We start from the raw sequence: 19,035 nt of genomic DNA, 5'->3' as shown, positions 1-19,035 counted from the left end.
CACCAGCTGGGCATCTGGCTTGGATTTTATGAAAGGCTGTTTGCCTGGACTGCAAATAGGACATTGAACATCCCTAGGGCCAAATGGTCTTGGGGAATGGAGAAGAAAAATAAAGGAAAAAAAGTTACTGCAAAATAAGCCAGCTCTAGCAGCCAAAGGACCTGGAGGAAGGCCAGAAAAGGCAGAGAAAAACGTGGACTTCTGTACTCTAAAAACACCACTAGTGTTCTCCCTGCATAGATCTCTCTGCTGGTTATTCAGATGGTACACCTAGTCCTTAAACAGGTTGTTTTTCTTAGTATTGGGTCACCTCCAATTTGCTGGTATTGCAGTAGTTTCTCTGCTCGGGTAGCAAGACTCTACCTACCTATGCCAGGTGCTGCATGGGCACAAACCCACCAAAAACTTACCTTAGAAACTTGCACACCACCTGCTACAAGCGGATGAGTGCTGGGAGAAGAATACAAAAAAGATCATGGGCAGCTTGTTAGGTTTAGATTCTGGCCCCTAAATGCTAGAAAACTTTCCTCTGTGAGCTCCTCCACCTGCTTCCCTCCCTTCCTCAGAGCCAGTCTTTTCACTTCGTCCCTTTTCTTTTGGCAAATCTCCTCCTGAAAACAACAAATCTGATGGGATGTATTGCTCAGAATGATACAGAAAAAATAAAACTGTGATGCTGATCTGACATTTACTGCAACTGCCTTGCTTCTTGTCTCTGTGTATTCTTGATTAGCCCTGCCCTTCACCTGCCTGCTCTGCCAGGTTCTGTAGGCAGAAGTGGTACCATCAGAGACTGGCTGAACCACGTTCAGCATGAGTTATCAGCTGTTTTGGATTTGTACAGCTACCAAGAGAACAACTCAACTTCTCAACATCCTCATCGGTGCTGCTGGTACACAAATAAGCCATAATTAAACAAGTACCAAAATGAGTGAGCAAGAGAAAACGTGTCAGTCTATTTTAACACCTCTGGGAGGCAAGGCTGTAAGGCAATGGCATGATTTGCCTTCACCTTTAATAAAGCTTTTCCCAAAGGGATGGCCAGACTTCATTTATTGTTGCCTTTCAATACTTAGAGGGGGCTTATAAGAAAGAGAGAGACTTTAGCAGGACCCGTGACAATAGGATAAGGTGTTTTAAACTAAAAGAGGGAAAATTCAGAGCAGATATAAGGAAAAAATGTTTAGCAATGAGGGAGGTGAAACACTGGAACAGTTGCCCATAGAGATTAAAGAAGCTCCATCCCTGGAAACATTCAAGGTCAGGTTGGAATAACTTGATCTACTTGAGGATGTCCCCTCTCACTGCAAGGGGGGGTTGGACTAGATCAACTTTTGAGGTCCCTTCCATCGTCAGCCACTCTATAAATCTATTCTTTCATTTATTTACCACAAATATATGAAGTTTACCACAAAAAAAGATGATAATAAGGCTGCCTTGTCCCTGTGGCTATCAGTTTTCTTCCTTTTTTTTGGGGGAGGAAAAAAAAGAAAAAGAAAATGGGAAGAAGGACAGCACACCAAAAGGAAAATACTCTCAGAAAATGTGAGGCAAGCCCAGTGCACAACCTTGCTGCTGTTTCTCAAGTCCCCCAGGCCACTTTCCTAGAGATTCAGAAATCCCTCAGGCTGTCCCAGCTGAGTGACAGTGGCCTGCTGAAGGCTTTTTCTCAATGAAGTGCCCTTGCTGGCCCTTTGCACAGGGAGGGCTGAGCAGAGCTCAGTGCCCTCTGGCTTTCCATCAGCCCCATCTGCCACCAGGCAGCTGCTGGTGACCCTGAGCAGAAATTCTTCCCCTGGAAAGGGGCCTTTGCTGCTCACCTCTAAGGAATAGTTTGTACTTGAGATGGAGAGAAGCCAAGGCTTCCAGCAGTCATTAGGAAAGCACTGAGACATACAAGCTGTTGAGTTGTTGGTTATTTGGGCAGTCCCCAAGGGGCATTGGTGTGGATGGGAGAGTAGAAAATATGCCTTACACCACATGTGTGAATGGCAACTAATTTTAATTCTTTCTTTTTTTTCCTCTTTTTCTCCTTCGCCCCCCCCCCCCCTTTTTTTTTTTTCTTCCCCTCATGAGTGCAAAAGGCCTATAAAACAATTAGAGCTTAAAATTGGACTCCTGGCAGAGAACAAGAGAGGGAGTTTATGCCTTGTTAAGTGTAATCAGTCTGGTGATAAGGGGACAATTTCAGCTGTGTGAGATATAATTACATCATAAACTCCACATTACAAACAGGGCAAGCAGAGGTGAAAAGGTAAAGAGGGAATAAACAATGATGCCCTTTGGGGGACGTGGCAGAGGAGACTTTTCTGGACTCCGTTTCCCAGAGGAATTTTTCCAGCTGGAATGGGAGCTATGAGCATGTGGGAAAGGCGTGCTGCCACCTTAGGGTGCCCTCATCCTGCTGGGAAGCTGGACAGGGTGTCTTGCCATGGCCACACCTGAGCTTTCTCATCTGCCACCTGGAGTGGGATGTTACTTTGGGCAAGTTAAATATTAATTATGTTTCAGAAAACAGACAAACATTTCTTTGTGGCCTGAAGCCGGAGTAGAGTGCTGCCAGCTGAATGTGAGACCAGAGACAGCCGCAAAGGAAAAAGGAGGCACAAATAACCCTCCCAGGTGATGGTGGCACAGCTAGGACTGAGGATGCTGTATGTTACACCAGAGGACATGGCTGCATGAACAGGTGGGGGCAACTGGAGCCAACTGCACACAGGTCCAAAACCTCAAACTGGACCCTCAAGCTGTCCTGTCAAAGGGGTAGTGGTGCAGAGCCTGTCCCTCTCCCAGGATACCTGTTGCAGCAGTGGGAAAAGGGTCTCCTGCCTCCATGCAGGACACCCCACAAGGCACAGGGAAGAGGCCAAGCACATGCATGGGGCTGGCTTGCCCTGGAGACTGGCCCTGGCCAGCCCCACCTGGGGATACATCCCAGAAAAGCTGCTTACAGCACATGTGGCTGCTTGGGTCTTGCTGGGAAAAATGAGAAACAAATATTGGGGGGTGAGAGGGAGGTTAAAATTTGCTACTTTAGGTAAATATTTGTAGATGTGATGTTTTGAAACAAGGGAAACTGAGGAATGAAGAAGAAGCACCAGACTGTGGGGGGACACAGGTTTATTGGAGAAGCTTTTTGAAAATCCAAGATTTCTCAGCTCAGTGACTTGAATTATTGACAAAAGCTTAAAATAATATTGGGAAATTATTTTTAAATTATTTTCTCTTTCAAAAATATTTGGGCATTATTTAACCAATCGTTTTGGAAACTCTGGTCCCCATTTCTGGCTTCACTGCTGAAGACTGGCCTTACAGACTGCAGAACTGCCTCTGGGATCAAGAGTTCTCGTATTTTCTTGTCACTGACATGCTGCATGGTATTAGATAAATCACTTAACCTTTCTGTGACATACTTCCCCATCTGTAAAATGAGGTTGATAATCATATTTGCTTACTTCACAAAAGTGTTAGAAGAATGACTTATCGCTGTTTTTATAACCATTTATATCTCTCTCTGGGGCAAAGACTGCTTTTTTTTTCTGTTCTCATGCAACAGCACAGGAGTCCTGCTCTGTAATGGATGTTCTTAAGTGCTATTATGATATATAAAGATAAAAATTAAATATGACTTTTGACAATGCAGCAAACAGAGTTTGCAAGTATAGCAAATACAAGGGGTTAGATCAAAAGAGCAGGGACATCATTTTTCCTTTGGTGTTGAAGAAATAATCAATTAAGTCTACTGATAACATCCTGAAATATAACCCTACCTCAAGGTGGGCAGTGTAACCCTCCTGTGGCAACTGCTCTTCTGTAAAGGACAGAGAAAAAAATATTAATGTTTATACAGCTTCAGATTATTATTACTGCTAAGATTAGAGTGCTTGGAGGCTTTGAACAAGATCAAGCTGAATTAAGAGCTTTACAAGCCTGAAGCTGGAGACAGTACTCACCCTAAAGAGCTTGAGGTTAAAAGAGGCAAAGAATGAACTTGGGGTTAAAAGCAACAGACCATGTCAAGTAAAGTAGAGACACGTATGCCCACAGATGCTCAACAGGTCACTACCAGAGATGGGGATTCCCAGGCTGATGTTGAGTCATTCATGCAACTGCCTCCTCATGACTATTACTCATGCCCTGTTCTTGTACATCAGGTAACCTTCATTCAAACAGGCTTGGTGTTCTTACTAAGAACAGGCATGAAAATGCAGACTGGACACTCTGGGGACTTGGTGACCATGCAGACAACAGAAGATCAGGGGAAGATTGAACTGACTTGTAGAGCAGGGACCATCAGAGGAAACAGTCAGTGCAATCTCAGCTGTTGCCTGATGCTGCTGTCATGGGAGACACTTCCATGCATTGCTCAGGACCAGTTCAGTCATGAATAAGTTGTTAGCACTTTCTGATATCTTGCATTTAAAAAAACCTCATTAGTCCTTTGTGTTTTCTACTTGGAAAGACTTAAGCTTTGAGTACCTTAACACACTTTCACAGGATGACAATGAAACAACCTGGATTGAACCCTGCTGTGAATCATTACTGCCATGGCTGTAACATCATATAGGACTGATCCCAAACACTCTGTGTGAAGCTGGGGCCTAGCATCATTAGGCATCTACTTGAGGCACCCCTCTTATGACAGGTGCAGTCTGTCATACTCAATGATGTCTTGTAAGTCCAGCACAGATGGAAGAATCAAGGTCCCTAATTTATGGACAGGGAACTTTAGAAGAAGTAGGTTGAGGCCATGCCTGTGCTTTGGCATGTGGTTCCCAGCCCCTGACTTTAATTTGGGGTGCCTGTGTATACATATGTGTATGTATATATGTAGCCCCCCCACTGGAGTTGGTTCCCACTGGTGGGAAGCTGTCAAATGGAGAAGGGCCCTGGTGTGGCTCATAACTGGACATCTGCAGGACCATGGCTCTAAGGAGGAGCCCTTACACCCCCAAATCTGAATGTGACCTTGGTGGCTTCCCCCAGAACATGCCAGAAACACCCAGCTGTGCCAAGAGGAGAAGGCATGCAGAACTGCTGCACTTGTGTCTCGGCCACCTTGTCACCCTTCCTTGCCTTCCAGTGGAGGGTTTGTTATATTCCTGAAACAGCAGGGCCATGACTTTCAGGTGTTTTAGAGACCGTTCTCATTTTGTCTTACCAGAATGTTTAAGGAAGATTCGTACCCTGGAGGATGCCAAAATCACCAGAGATTGTAGGGAAGGGTTGGAGATGTACAGCTGAAGTTGTGAGGAGAAACACTAACTAGGTGAGACCTCATGGATCACTGGGCAAGCCTTGTCCAGTCTGAATGTGATCACCTCTGACTGTGACCCCATAGTGAGGTCTGTAGGTATTTATTTGATAGAGAGCCAAAGGCCCACTGGCCAGTCTTGCAGTAATCCACTATGTACCATCAGCATTCCATAGAACAATTGAATGGTTTGGGTATGTTGGAAGGGACCTTAAAGATCATCTAGTTCCAACCCCCCCTAACATGGGTGGGTGGGGACACCTTCCACTAGACCAGGTTGCCCAAGTCTCCATCCAATCTGGCCTTTCATGACTAAAGGAATGAAAGCAGAGAACAATCTTAGAGGGTAATAACCAACACTATACCATGATCTTTCACCATCAGCCTGAGGGTGAGAGGCTGTGAGGGGGAGAAGCAGAGCTGGTGAGCAGCCATTGCACAGGTTGCTGGCAGTGCTGCCTCATCCTGAGGAAGGCTTCAGCTGCCAGATGAGGAAGAGCAGGTGCTGCAGGAGTGCACAAGTTCTCCAGTCATGCTGCCTGTGTACAAAGTACACTTGTTAGAAGAAAATTTAGAGGGAAATATTTTTAGCTGCGTGCTTTCCAAAAGAAAAGCAAAAAACCACAACCCCCCCCCCCCAACAACCCTCCAAACCCAGTCAGTGGAAGTGCATTGTATTTTTGTCATCAATAGTCCTTATTCAGTCTGGAGGCATCTCAGCTTGGCACTGTGGCTATGTTCCTAGGACAGTGCTTGCATAAGTGTTGGAGAGCTGTGCTTCTTAAGCTTCCTGTGCTGTCCTTTTCCCCAGAGGAAAAAAAAAACAAAACAAAGAAGTTTTTTTAAGAAACAAAGAAATCTGAAAGAAGCTGGAGAGGAGCCCAAAAAGTTGAAATCCGCCATCAGTGTGGGAAAGGAACAAAGAGAGAAATTATGGCACACAGTCCTGATACAGCTCTATCTTGGCAGGAGGCTGATGCCTGTGCATCTCAGATAACTATACAGTGCTATTCAGAGCTCAGAGGAGAGGAGCGAGGAGACTGGAGACAAAAGCTCCATCCTTCTACTGACCTTTGAGGCAAAACTGATGTCCTTGCCACCCAGATGGGCAAATCTGACCATCTTGCCTCCTCATGCTTTCCAAACCTCTCCAGAAGTGGATGTGGAGCTCCATCTCTCCACCCTGCTGTCCCAGACAAAATCAGTGGCTGCAGAAGGGAATTCTTCCAGAAGTAGAACTGAATCTGACAGCAATGCCCTCACTTGCTCCATACACTGCTATGGGAGGGTCAGAAAGCACAGGCTGGCATGATTGATCCTAGCTGGACACTCAGCCCTACAGTGGGCTTTTCCAGATTTCACAGGACCATAGGTTCTATTTGGATTGGAAGGGCCCTTTAAAGGTCAGCTAGTCCAACACCCCTGCAGAGAGCAGACATCTTCTACTCAACAAAGTTTCTCAGAGCCCTGTCCAACTTGACCTTCAACGTTTCCAATCATGGGCTTCAATCACCTCTCTTGGAACCTATTCCGATGTTTCACCACCGTGTCTTCTGTATATCTAGTCTGAATCTACCCTCTTTCAGGTTACAGCCATTACCCCTTGTTCCATCACACCAGGCCCTGCTAAAAAGTTTGTCTCCATCTTTCTTTTAGGTCTCCATTAAGAACTGAAAGGCTGCAGTAACATCTCCCCATATTTCTAAATACTTAGTCACATTATCTGAGCATACCTGGTTCTCACCTGATGTGTGTGTGTATAGGCCTTTTACCTCCTAGGACAAGGAGAAAGCTGACATAACACTTTGACTGTAACTGTTAAAAGGAATCTCCTTTTGGGCTGAAGCAAAACCTCAGGAAATCCTTAAAAAACTTCCAGTGGTGTCAGAAGACTGATCATAGACTGAAGCAAGGGCTTTATAATGGAGTGACTCTTCCAATCAATTGGTGTGAGTTAATTAATTAATTGCTGCAGTCACAATGACATTCCCTCTGGATGAGTAATCAGGAAATCAGCCACCTGAGGCTCTTAGGGAGTTAATTGCCTTTAACTTTGTTAAAGTAAAGTTATAATACCATTTTAAAAATGCCATCAAAGCACATTTCTTGTCTTTTGGGATCTTGCAAACCAATTCTTCATTTTGCAGAGCACAACCTGTAGAGTTTTACTTGAAACAGTTGAGTTATGGAGACAGATGAGGTAGAGAAACAGGGAGCAAGCTGTGAAATATAAGTTCTGTATCATCTGAAAAAAGAGCCATGCTGGTGAATTTGAAATACTGTGAAGCACTCTCTGAACTTGCAATATCTGTCCAGGATCCTGTCCTTTCTTAAGTATTTTTATGTCCAGTGGGGAGTGGAGTTTCCCTACTCTCTTGGAGTTGCTTTTCTCTTTTAAGCCTCATCTTGAAGTCCTTTTCATTTGTTCAACCTGATTTGATCTTAAAGAAATGTGGGCAGAAATGAGAGAACTATTCTGGGAAGAGCAGAAACCTTCCTCCCTCCCCTTTCAGAGCTACCTCTTTCTCAGGCTGAAGTTGCTTTCTGTGCTTTAGACCTCCCTCCCCACTGGGCTCTTTGAGACCTTTGGAGGATAGTTGGTCCTCAGTCAGTGGAAGTGGGTATTTTTGGCTAGAGCCCCTGCAGGCATCCTTTCAAGGAGGAAAAGAGGAAGCCTTTGAAAGATGTCAGGTTGTCCTGAGGCAAAGAGGGCCCTGTCCCAGCAGTGACAAAATCACTGTCAGATGAGCAAAGGCTGAATCTGTCTTGTGGCTGCTTGCCCACCTCTCAGGTTGTCCATCTCTCCAGCTTTCCTTGCACTCTCTGCTTCTTTGTCTGTGGCTGCAACACTGCAGTTTGCTCCTGCCCAGGGCTCCCAACTGTACCCTGCAGGGTTTTGACTCCCTGCCAAGTGACGGAGGAGGGGGAAAGAAATTGTCAGCTTGGATTTCAGCACTCTGAGGTATCCCTTGCCAAAGCCTGCTAGAAAACTCCAGCTTTTCTTGCTAATTCTGATTTTAAGAAACTCACAAAAATGTGTTGGAATTAAGAAATCAAAGGAAGGAAACCTCTTTGTCCCTCCAAAGTTCAGCATAATGAGAGACAGTGAGTGCATGTAGAAGAAACAGGCATTGAGAACCTGATGATCACAGTACCCATCATTTTTATCACAGCTCTTTTACAGTGGTTATTTCTTTTTATTTTCTCCTCGTAAAGCCCTGGCCGTTTGAGTCCTGATATTATAGCATAATCTCAGGGTTTGTAAAAAAAGGAAAAGGGACCCTACCCCTTCAGATGGTGAAGGAAAGCTTGAAATTGTTAGCCCTACAGCTTCAGAAAAGAGAACAAAATCAAGAGAGATTCGTAATTTAAATCAAACTTTTAACCAGTCTAGAGATTTTATAGAACCAGAGTCATAATTTTCTTACTGGTTGAGGCTGAAGAAACTGGTGTTTGCTTCCTCTCCCAGCATGAAGCATTCCTGGTAGTCTGAGGGCCTTTTGGGGAAGTGGCCAGGACTGGGTGTCTCAGATCTCCCTGCTGCAGCCCTGACATGGGCTCCCAGCGAAGGACACCGCAGTTCTCAGATGCAAACCAACCCCTCCTATCTTATCTATCAGTCACTTCGTGTGTGAGTGCATACACATATTATTAAATACAAATACAAACCCCAGGCACACATTTTTATCCTTAAGTAATAAAATCTAATGGAAGAATTTACAGTCATGGGTTATAAAGCAATAATAGTTGTAAAATAATTTAGCAGGGTTCAACTACAGGTGAAAGGAGAAGTTCAGAAGTTCAGCATTTAAATATGTTTCCTGGCAGTTTCCTGTGGCAAACAGAAAATCCCCTATTGACATGGTATCAGTAATGAAAGAACAGTTTTCAGCTGATATTTTCAAGTTCATGGCTTGTTCAGTTTCTTTCATTTTTCAGTGCACTTACTTTTTACAGGTCAGGCTTTTCAGAGTAGTGGTGAGGACTGACTGAAAAGGATGCTGCACAGACAACAAGAATCCAAATTTCTGTTTGGTGCTCCACCAGCCCCAGGGAATCAGCTTTCTACTTCAAATATCACTCACACACAGTACATCACAGAAAGAGACCACTGGCACTACCTAAAGAAAAGGGGGGGGTGCAAAGAGACCTGAGCACCATTTTTATTGGCACTTAGTGCCTCTCCAAGTAGAGTTAGATGATGTTACAATTAAAAAGCTTATGTGTATATTGCTTATATTGCAGTTTCTGCCATTTCTGGTCAGTACCACTTTCTAGCAAAAGATAGCTATTCTAAGTTGGGCAACAGCTTTGGTAAATTTTTACACTCTGCCAAAGTATAAAATACCTGCTCTGACCTTAAGAGACTGAGCTTGTCTTCTTTGTGCCTCTGTTGCTTATTGGTTTGAAAATGAGAACAACTAAAACCCAGGCCTCAGACATCACATGAGGTGAGTCAGGGGGATTACTCTAAATTCCAGGCCCCTCTTGCCATGCAGTGCCAGTCCCAAGCACTGAGACAGGAACCTCACAGTAACCCCACAGCCATTGCTGGCTTTGCTTCTGTTCTTGCATTACTTAACATCCCACCTGAACTTTGCCCTAATGATGAAGGCAGATAAGTTATAAGGTTGCTCATTGGATAAGAAGATAACTTTGCCCTATGTTTCATTTCGTAATTATTTTTTTTAAAATAAATTATTAGGAGGTGTGGGAGGTACTAATAAAGAGAGTGCACTTTCTCTCAATGGAAAGGGACTCAGTCTCTTCAAGGAGCATTTCTCAGTGGGGTGGCAGAAAGGAGAGAGCTATGATATGTTAAACACAAGAACTTTAGCATTTCTCCGTCCTTGACACCTCTTAACTTAATTAACCTTGGCAATCTAAACTACTTATTGAGAATCAAGGCTGCACTCCCAAACAAGACCCAGTTACTGGCATATCTGAATAAACATTGTCATTTCCTCAAGACCAATCACTTATGTTTTTTTCCTAAGAACTGAAGAGGTTCTATGTCATGATAGTGTGCACAAAACTTATCTAAATAGCCTATGATGTTATTATTGATTCAGGCTGCCATTTTGTTCTTATTTCCACATCCAGGGATGCCTTCTGTGCTGAAGCAGGCAGCCAAACAGCTAATCCTCCAGCAAAAAATCCAACTGGTCCTTCTGTGAATACAAATGTGTGACCTTCTCCCGTGTCACCCTCCTCACTAACATGGTGGGGGGAAACAAGGTGCCCAGAGCAGCTTACTGGTGGGTTGTGGGGGAGAGGGGGGTGGGAGGGGATGTGTGTGTTTAGAGGACACCATGGCCAGGCAGAGGCTCAGGTGTTGAAAGGTGTTGGAATGTTTCACTAGTGAAAGTGAGAATGACATCCTTGTTCTTCTTGGGAGCAGGTGAGGGGTTTCTCACTTGCCCAGGGTTTCCTTTTTTTGGATTTGTTCGGAAAAACATCAGAAAAAGCTTTAGTTCTGGAGGCAGTTAACTCATCGACAATTTTATTTTCCTTTGCCTGCTTTGCTCTCTCTTCCTTTTCTCTTTCTTACACTCTGTGCTGTTTCTTCCTTCCTTTAGTCTTAACTCTTATTGTGAGTTGTATTTCCTTTGCCCAGCTTTTTCCTCAAAGAGAGTTCACAGAAAATAAAGCATGGGGTCACTGGCTGGAGGAAAAGGAGATCTCTGTGGATTGCCCCTAAGATGCACCCAAAAGAGGTCTCTTTTTAGAATTTACATAGTCTTACCTGCAGAGAAATGGTGCTAGGCACAGAGTAAGATTGCAAGGTCAGTTCTTTGGAAGCCAGGGAAGGTCAGCATTTTGGCTGCCTGAAGGGCTTTGGTGTGTGTGTCTGTTCCATCCCCTCCACCTCCCCGTGTGTGTGCTGTCCTCCTCCATTTGGTGCCAGTGCTCCTTGGATGCAGCACACCTGAGCCTTGTTTGGAGAGGAACATTGGCTGAGAAACACAGACACTGCCTGCCTGAGATGGGAGGGTGGTGGCTTGGGCTTCTGGGGCAGCAGAGTACATCAAGAGAGGACAGTTTCCCAGTAAAATATCCTAGCTCAGTTTTCAGGGGTGTAGGCAGATTGAACCATGCTGGTGCTGAGAGAACTGTGCCCTTGCAGAGCAGCAGAGACCCTGGTCCTGCATTCATCAGCCATCTGAATAGCCCGCAAACTACTTGCTCCCTGACGTTAATTATCTACCTGTGTTTTTGTCCTCTTTTTCTGACATATGTCTTCACTGTCCTTCAGTAAAATCTTCCAGCTGCCTATGAGATTTCCCAGTGAAGTCAGGTGCCCTGAGGCTATAACCTGAGAGAAGAAAACAAGTAAAGCCACCCACAATCTGCATCCTCTCTGGGATCTTCAGGTAGCCTCATTTCCTGGGGGAGCAGCTCCACTCTCTAAGCAATACTGCATGAGGCAAGTGGGACACACTAACTCCTGCATCTTCACAAACAGCCAAGGAGAAGCACCACACACACACATGATGGCTCATCCACTCAAGGCAAATTTTTATAGAACAAATTCAGCACTGACTGAAGCAGTTTAGCAGTTAGTTGCAGCATTTTATCCATATCCTCATTGGCCTCCAGTACATCATGAGGCAGTGAGTGAGCTGTTGACAGCGCAAGAGATCAGACCTTACCAGCTCAGCAGTAACTTTTATCACCATGGATGTTAGAACCTTCAAATGGAGATCAGCAGTGTGAGCCACAGCTATCAACATTGTTGTAAGGGTTTGTGTTCCTAGCCTGGCAGGCATCAGATGCATAGGGATAACACACTGGCAAGGTAAAAGAAAGAAAATATTATGAATGGGTAAGCATATATCTCTCCTCTCAAGGCCCTCTCATCTGAAAGGCTTTTTGTGGTAGATTCTGAAGGCATCAATTTGCAGCAGGCCAGTTTATCCTCCAAAAATCATCTGCTCCTGCAGTCAGGAAAGACTCTGTATGAGGTGGTTTAGAACAATTAAAATGGAGCCCATGTCTTTGGAATACCTGTTGAGAGAGCCTGGATATGACTGGAGATACATGAGGTTAAGTGCCAGCCACAGCACCTCCAGGGGTCCTAATGTCCCAATTCTTTAAAAATACCAGGGAGATGAATGTAAATAACATCACACATACAGCCAATGCTAAAGATTCACTGTACGGTGCTTCTTAGGTAGATGAAAAAATTACCCTTTTCTCCAGTGAGGAAGACAAGAAAACTTTCCCACTGTATGGACATAAAAGGTGAGAAAAGTTGGAAAAGTTGGTCAGGTGGTACAGTCAGGCTGTATTCTTTGGTTTGGAAAGCAAATGATAAGCATAGCAATGTTTCTCACTTATTGCTGAATGCAGTCATGCCCGTTGAGGTACTTGGGGGTTAAATCCTTTTATGGGCCACCTTAGTTAGCTCCATGCTCCATTTCAGCCCTGCCAACACTCTGACTGGTTTACAACCTCCCCCAATAATGTCTTGAAATTCTGGAGCTGTTAGGAGCCATCCTATAACTGTAAATGAGTTAAGCTGGTTGGGAGCCTAATTGCTGTTAAATGAGTTGATTGTCTCATACAGATAGCAGGAAAGTCTCTCTGCTCCCATCACACATGCACAGTGCAGAACCAGGGTCATGTAGCTGCTGGCTGTTTAAAAAAAAAAAAAAAAAAGAAAGATACCTGTTTCTAGTCTGTGGTGGAGCTAACTGGTATTTTTGAGCTTTTTAATGTCAGTGATGCTCAGAGGTTTGGGAGGACCTTCACTTCAGGAGTAGAGCATGAATACCAGACCCTCCTGGCTCAGCCACTCTCAGCAGCCTCTGTGAAAATCTACATTATTTTTATTTTGCAGCCTTTATTTTCTTATACCCTGGGACTGCCAAGGACCTTAACATGCAGTTTAAAGCATGTGGCACAAGCAGGTCAGTGCTAAATTCCACTTTTTAATTATCAGCTTCTCTGCTGGCTGGGCTGAGAGGGATCTGGGATCCTTCTGAGTTGGTCCCAGGTAGTAAAGCCACTGAAATGAGCATTTTGATGAAACGAGCTCCCTGTTCCCCATTTGGTCAACTAATGAGCAGAACAGGGTAGTGCTGTCAGTGACAGGAGCTAACACCCCCCTGGGAAGCAGTGGGGCAGCTCCATGCACTGCCCTGTGTATCTGCCCTTTCCACTATAGGCAAATGGTAAAAAATTGCAGGAGTGAAGCCAGGCACTAAGATAGGGTCACAGCTTGTAAGCAGTGCTGCTCAGATGTAAAATCAAGGACTGGTAGGATGTATATCGTGTATAATGCTGTTCCTGGCAGTGCTCAGAGTGTATGAGTTTGCACCAGACTTCTCCAGTGACTGCCAGTCCCCTGTAGTGGGGGACTGGGACATGTGGACTCACACACCAGAAATCCAACCATAGCCTGGGCTGCATCAAAAGAAGTGTGGCCAAGAGGTCAAGGGAGGTGATTCTCCCCCTCTACTCCACTCTCACACTCCCACCTGCAGTACTTGGTCCAGTTCTGGAGCCCCCAGCACAGGAAAGACATGAAGCTCTTGGAGTGAGTCCAGAGGAGGGCCATGAAGATGATCAGAGGGATGAGCACCTTTCCTATGAGGACAGGCTGAGACAATTGTTGAGCCTCCAGAGCTGAAGAGAAGGCTCCAGGGAGCCTTTCAGTACCCAAAGGGGGCCTACAGGGAAGCAGGGGAGGGACTTTTTACAGGGATATGTAGTAATAGGATGAAGGAAAATAATTTCAAGCTGAAAGAGGGTAGATTTAGGTTAGAAAATTGTAGGAAATTCTACACTGTGAGGATGGTGAGACACTGGCACAGGTTGCCCAGAGAAGCTGTGGCTGCCTCCTCTCTGGAAGTGTTCAAGGCCAGGTTGGATTTGAGCAACCTAATGTAGTGGGAGGTGTCCCTGTCTATGCAGGAAGACTGGAATTTGGTGATCCTCAAGGCCCCTTCCAACCCAAACCATTCTATGATGCTATGATGCTAAGTCTTCTGCCTCAACATCTGAGATATTTAGGAGCAGAATCTGTTGAGAGGTAGGATCACTCTGGGCCAGGCTGTATTTTGGATGTGTTTCTGGGCATGTGAGGAGGCACAGATATATTACATATAAATTCAGCTTCCATGGAGGGACAAATACCAGACTGAATGGCCTTTCAGATGGCAGGGAACTCAAGATGTGGAGAAACACATGGTAAATTTTTTATTTTGCAAAGCAAAATTGCAGCACTTGGGAGACCACAATTTTGTTTTATTTCTCCCTGGCATTTTTGTGTTAAAGTTATCAGGTTCTTTATTTGAACCTTTTCACAGAAGGGAAAAAAACCCCTGCAAAACCTGATGTAAAAATTAGGATAAAACTTTAGTCTATAATAGGATAAACAGGGCAATGTTTATTAAACTGTGTTACTGAAGCAGCATTGATTCTAGGTGATAGAATGACATGCAGTTGCAGAGCTCAGCAATAGGAAGGCATCTGTGATGCCTTTGGTTAATGAACATTTTCCTACTGTCATCAGCCCAGGTACTGCCTTTACACTACCCAGCTAACAAGGGAGAGCAAGGTTGCTCTTTTAATATAGTTCCTACCAAATGTGTTGCTTCCATCTGAGTCTGGCTTTGAGAGTCAGGTATTTCTCTAGCCCCAGAAGAAAAACTCTGGGGTTTTGAAGCTATTCCTGCTTGGGGAAAAGAAGCCATTAGTGGAGTCTCGTGTAGGAGCTCGCATTCACAGGAGGTGGTGGCATTCTTCTCACTGTGATGCTGTGAGATGTGGCAAGATAAATCATTTTAATCACAGAGCCAGTGAAGAACGTTGCTTTCTCCCCTTGGATTTCCAGATGACCCAGGTGTAACAATGAAAGAAATGATCCCTTGAAAGGGATTGTAGCTGCTTCAGCAGCAAAATTTAATACACCACAGGATGGAAATATATGGGAAGCATCTATCAATGTGTCGGTGCTTTAAAGCAGGTTAAAAAAAAGAAGAACCAACCAACCAACAAAGAATGCCCCAAATTGAGTCTGGCTGAGAAAGACCATTAAGAAAGGACATTGCTCTGCTTTTTCTTAAGTTATAAACTTGCTCTGTTGTCCTCTTGTTCTGTGCTAACTCCCCAGTGCTCCCGGGAGACTCTGTCTGAAAAGCCAGAGGTCACTTTGCAGCAGGGAAATTCCAGGAGGCTTTGTAGGAAACCCTGAAAGCTCCACAGTGGGTTTTGGGTACTTTGGTTGTTTTCCTAGGTGAGGTAGCTCTTTGTGGAGAAAAGCTGAACCTAAGCAGTGCTGTGTAAGAAGGCACACAGGAGTGGGTGGTAGTCCTCAGCTGCTGTGCTGTGCATCTCTGGGGAGTTCATGTGCTTGGCAAATGCTGTCTCCCTCCTTTTCAAGAGTCCTTGGCCAAGGTAGTGGTGCCAGAGTGAGATCACCATAAAGGAAACCCAGCATTCAAAGTGAGTAAAATGCTCCCAAGTTTCTGTAGGTGGTTTGACTTTTTGGTGAATGTGGACTGCCTTTCTGTAGGAGGCCTGGTGGGGGAAAACAGTCCTCAACATGCCCGTTACTCCCTCTCCCAGCCTGGAGCTTGTCTTTCTCATGAAAGGGGATGATGTCCCATGAAAGTGAATACAAAACTTTTAAGAAGACTTTAACAGCTCGGAGTACAGACAGTTACTTTTCCCTGGAGTACATGGAAAGTAACTTGTGACCGTGTAATGTCTATATACCAGCTACTCATCTCTTGTTTACTGGCATTTCTGGATAAACTTTCCTACTCCTAAACTTATCTAGATGATTTCTTCAGAATCTTCACCCATGAGCAGGAGGCAGGGGACTGAATGAAAATATGCTTTAGGCATTATCCAAGGAATACTTCTGTTCAGAAGTTAGTCTGGTCTTGGTATCACCAGAAGATTTGCTGCTTGTGTTGTATTTAGCAGGAAAACTCATCATTGTCAACAGAGAAAATCTGAGTCCTGCCTAACCTTCCCAGACTGTTTTGAAATTGATCTTTATCAGCACATAGATCTCGAAATTGCTGACCTGTGCAGGCAAACATTTTATTCAGTTTTAGTATGGGTCCAAACTTTTAAGCAGGGCCTGTGGTGATAGTATAGGTGGTATTTGGTTTAAACTGAAAGAGCGTAGATTTAGACTAGATACTAGGAGAACACTTTTATCAATGAGGGTGGTGAAACACTGGAACAGGTTGCTCACACTGGTGGTAGAAGCCCCAGCCCTGGAAAAATTCATTGTCGGGTTGGGCAGTGCTCTGAGCAATCTCATATATTTGAAGATGTCCCTGCTCACTGCAAAGGCAATGGACTAGATGACTTTTAGAGGTCCCTTCCAACCCAAACCACAGAACCTATTATTCTCTGATTCTAAATACAGGCAAGAGAGGAGTAAGAGAGGATGTGTGTTTGACATAGGCAAGCACAGGCAGTGTCCAGGGAGCTGTGTGTGGGCCATCTGCACCAAGGGGAAGACACCTTTGCTCAAGTACATCTCCCGAGAGAGTGTGCCTGAGTAGCTTGCAGTCTGAGCCTGGGTGGTGTCTCACCAGGTTGTTGCTCTGAATTGGCCAAAACTAAGCATACCTTGATTGTCACACCAGCTTACTGTGAGGTGATATTTAGCATGACCAGTGCCTGTGTTCCATGCTGCATAAAAATGTACACATGCCATTTGGCTATTTTGGAGCTGGAGGAACTGGTCTTATCCCTGAGAGATGTAATCTATTTGATTTATTTAGCACCTGCCCTTCTGCTTTTTATTATAATTTTTCTTTTTACACTGGCAACTTGTAATGAGTTTAGTGAGTGAAAATCAGGTCTTCAAGGATGACCCTTTACTGCTGACAAAAGAGAAAAAAGAATAATCAAGACTTTCTTGTCTACTGCTGGAAAGTACCTTCCATCATCCCTAGAGAACTGTGCCTCCTGGAGACTGTGAGTGATTCTGGAAGCAGCAGGCAGGCAAATCACTTATTTTATTAGCTATATTTTGCAGCCCAGTATGTTTGTACAGTAAATAATACTTTGCATAAAGTCAATGGCTGATGCTGTGCTTTTTATCATGGACTGCTATTTTTTACAGCTGCTCTTTTAAGTGTCAGCACTGAGCATTTGTTGGTATCATCATTTGCGCTTCACATTGCTACATGCAGCAATATAACTGTTCCAAAGCTTTGTACTGTAACAGGGGTGTCACAGTTATCTGGGAAGGGTGGAACCACACTTTGATCATTTTTCACTCTTTGAATGGCCACGTTTACAGTGTTTGTAAAATTCTATGCAATTTTATAGAGTTTGTAAAATAATGTTATTTTATTGCAGTTGGAAAGTGCTTTGATTTCAGTGAATAATGGACTACCCTGGTTTCAGTGGGAGAGTTTTCCTGTGCAAACAAGGGACAAAAAACACACCCAAACTTTCTAAGCATAACAGAAAATTCTTTGAGGACATCAGCAATTAAAGCGTATTCTGCCTTTGGCATGTAAGTGATTATTCTTTTTTGTGGTAAACAGTATTTGCTGTGTTGCATGATACGTATGAGAAAAGAATGGAGGAAGGAAACCTCTGTAGTTAAGAATTTTAATAAAGCAGAACTTCAAGGAAATTATATATTTATAGTCACACACATATGTGAAAGAGCAATTATGTCTGAAGGCTGCCAAGTCCCTTATGTCGGTAATGGTAAAATCTAACTTTGTGTGAAAGGCTGCAGAAGGGGCTTTGGGGCTTGTCTCTGCTTAGTATCCTTCACGTTAGACTGTCCCTATTTGCAGGATGTTAATGCTCCTGTTTGTCAAAATTAAACAGGAATGTCATTAAACACTGAGATCATTTTTATTCTTTTCAGATGTGTAACCTTCAATAACTGTGGACAGATCTCTCCTCTCACCTCCCCTTCTTGCAGGCTTTACTCTAAGCCATAATTGGGGAAAAACCCAGAGAGGGGTTGAAGGTGAGGTTTGTTAAAGCTGCTAATTAGCTGATGCCATCACATCAGAATTACAATCCAATTCCTAGGAGGACTCCAGAGCCCCTTCTCCCCAGCTCTGAGACACATGCCAAATTTACCCTTGGAAAATGGGCAGATGATTAGTGCTGACACCATCCAGTTCCCTTACTGAACAGTCTGGCACAAGGTGATTGGCTTAAGGGCCTTGGCTGGAATTAGAGTTTTTCTTTCAAGTTGTTTTTTTTTGTGAGTGTGTTTTTTTTTTGTTTTCCTTCTAAAAAGATTCTCAGACGAATTCAACTGAATATGAAATTCGAAGAGGGAAGTTTCCTCTCTAGAGCTTCCCATTCTGGAAGGAAGGGAAAAACAACAGCAGGTCTGCTGATGATAAAATTCAATTAGAGTTGAAATACCATTGATTGTTCTGACTTCATTTGTGTTTATCTTTTAATTGAGCTATACTCATCTGAAGCTATACTCATCTGATTTTTAAAATTTTTTTTAAAACATTTTTTTTTAACTTCTACCTTTACGTGTGATTCAGGAGCAGGTGCTCTGTGAGCCTGAATGAAGAGTGCTGCGTCCCTTATTTACCATGCTGGATGGTAGGATGCCTTTTAGAGAAGGTAAGTATTGTTAAGCTATACATGTTACATTGAGGAGCGTTTCCAGGTCATGCCTGCTACAGACATTCCTGAGACAAAGTTTTGTGGCCACTTCTGGGCTGCCTCAATTGGCATAATCTCTATGGAAAGCTCTAGGCACACTTGAAGTCCAGAAGCCCCTGACACTTAAACATGGTACAGAACCTGTCTCA

General features: G+C 44.1%; 1 long non-coding RNA gene across 2 annotated transcripts; it reads left to right on the top strand.

The window, feature by feature from the left end:
• Positions 1-2,224: 2,224 nt before the first annotated feature.
• Positions 2,225-18,792, top strand: LOC139788969 (uncharacterized). 2 transcript variants are annotated; one of them, XR_011722994.1, is made up of 5 exons: positions 2,225-2,689; positions 11,511-11,628; positions 15,375-15,497; positions 17,591-17,750; positions 18,763-18,792. It is a non-coding gene; the product is annotated as an uncharacterized lncRNA (long non-coding RNA). The 2 variants fall into 2 exon arrangements; XR_011722993.1 differs by lacking the exon at positions 15,375-15,497.
• Positions 18,793-19,035: the final 243 nt, after the last annotated feature.

Source organism: Heliangelus exortis, chromosome 1, assembly GCF_036169615.1.
Source record: "Heliangelus exortis chromosome 1, bHelExo1.hap1, whole genome shotgun sequence".
NCBI lineage: Eukaryota > Metazoa > Chordata > Aves > Apodiformes > Trochilidae > Heliangelus > Heliangelus exortis.
The sequence above is the reverse complement of the archived record's forward strand: the minus strand, read 5'-3'. Positions and strand labels throughout refer to the sequence as shown.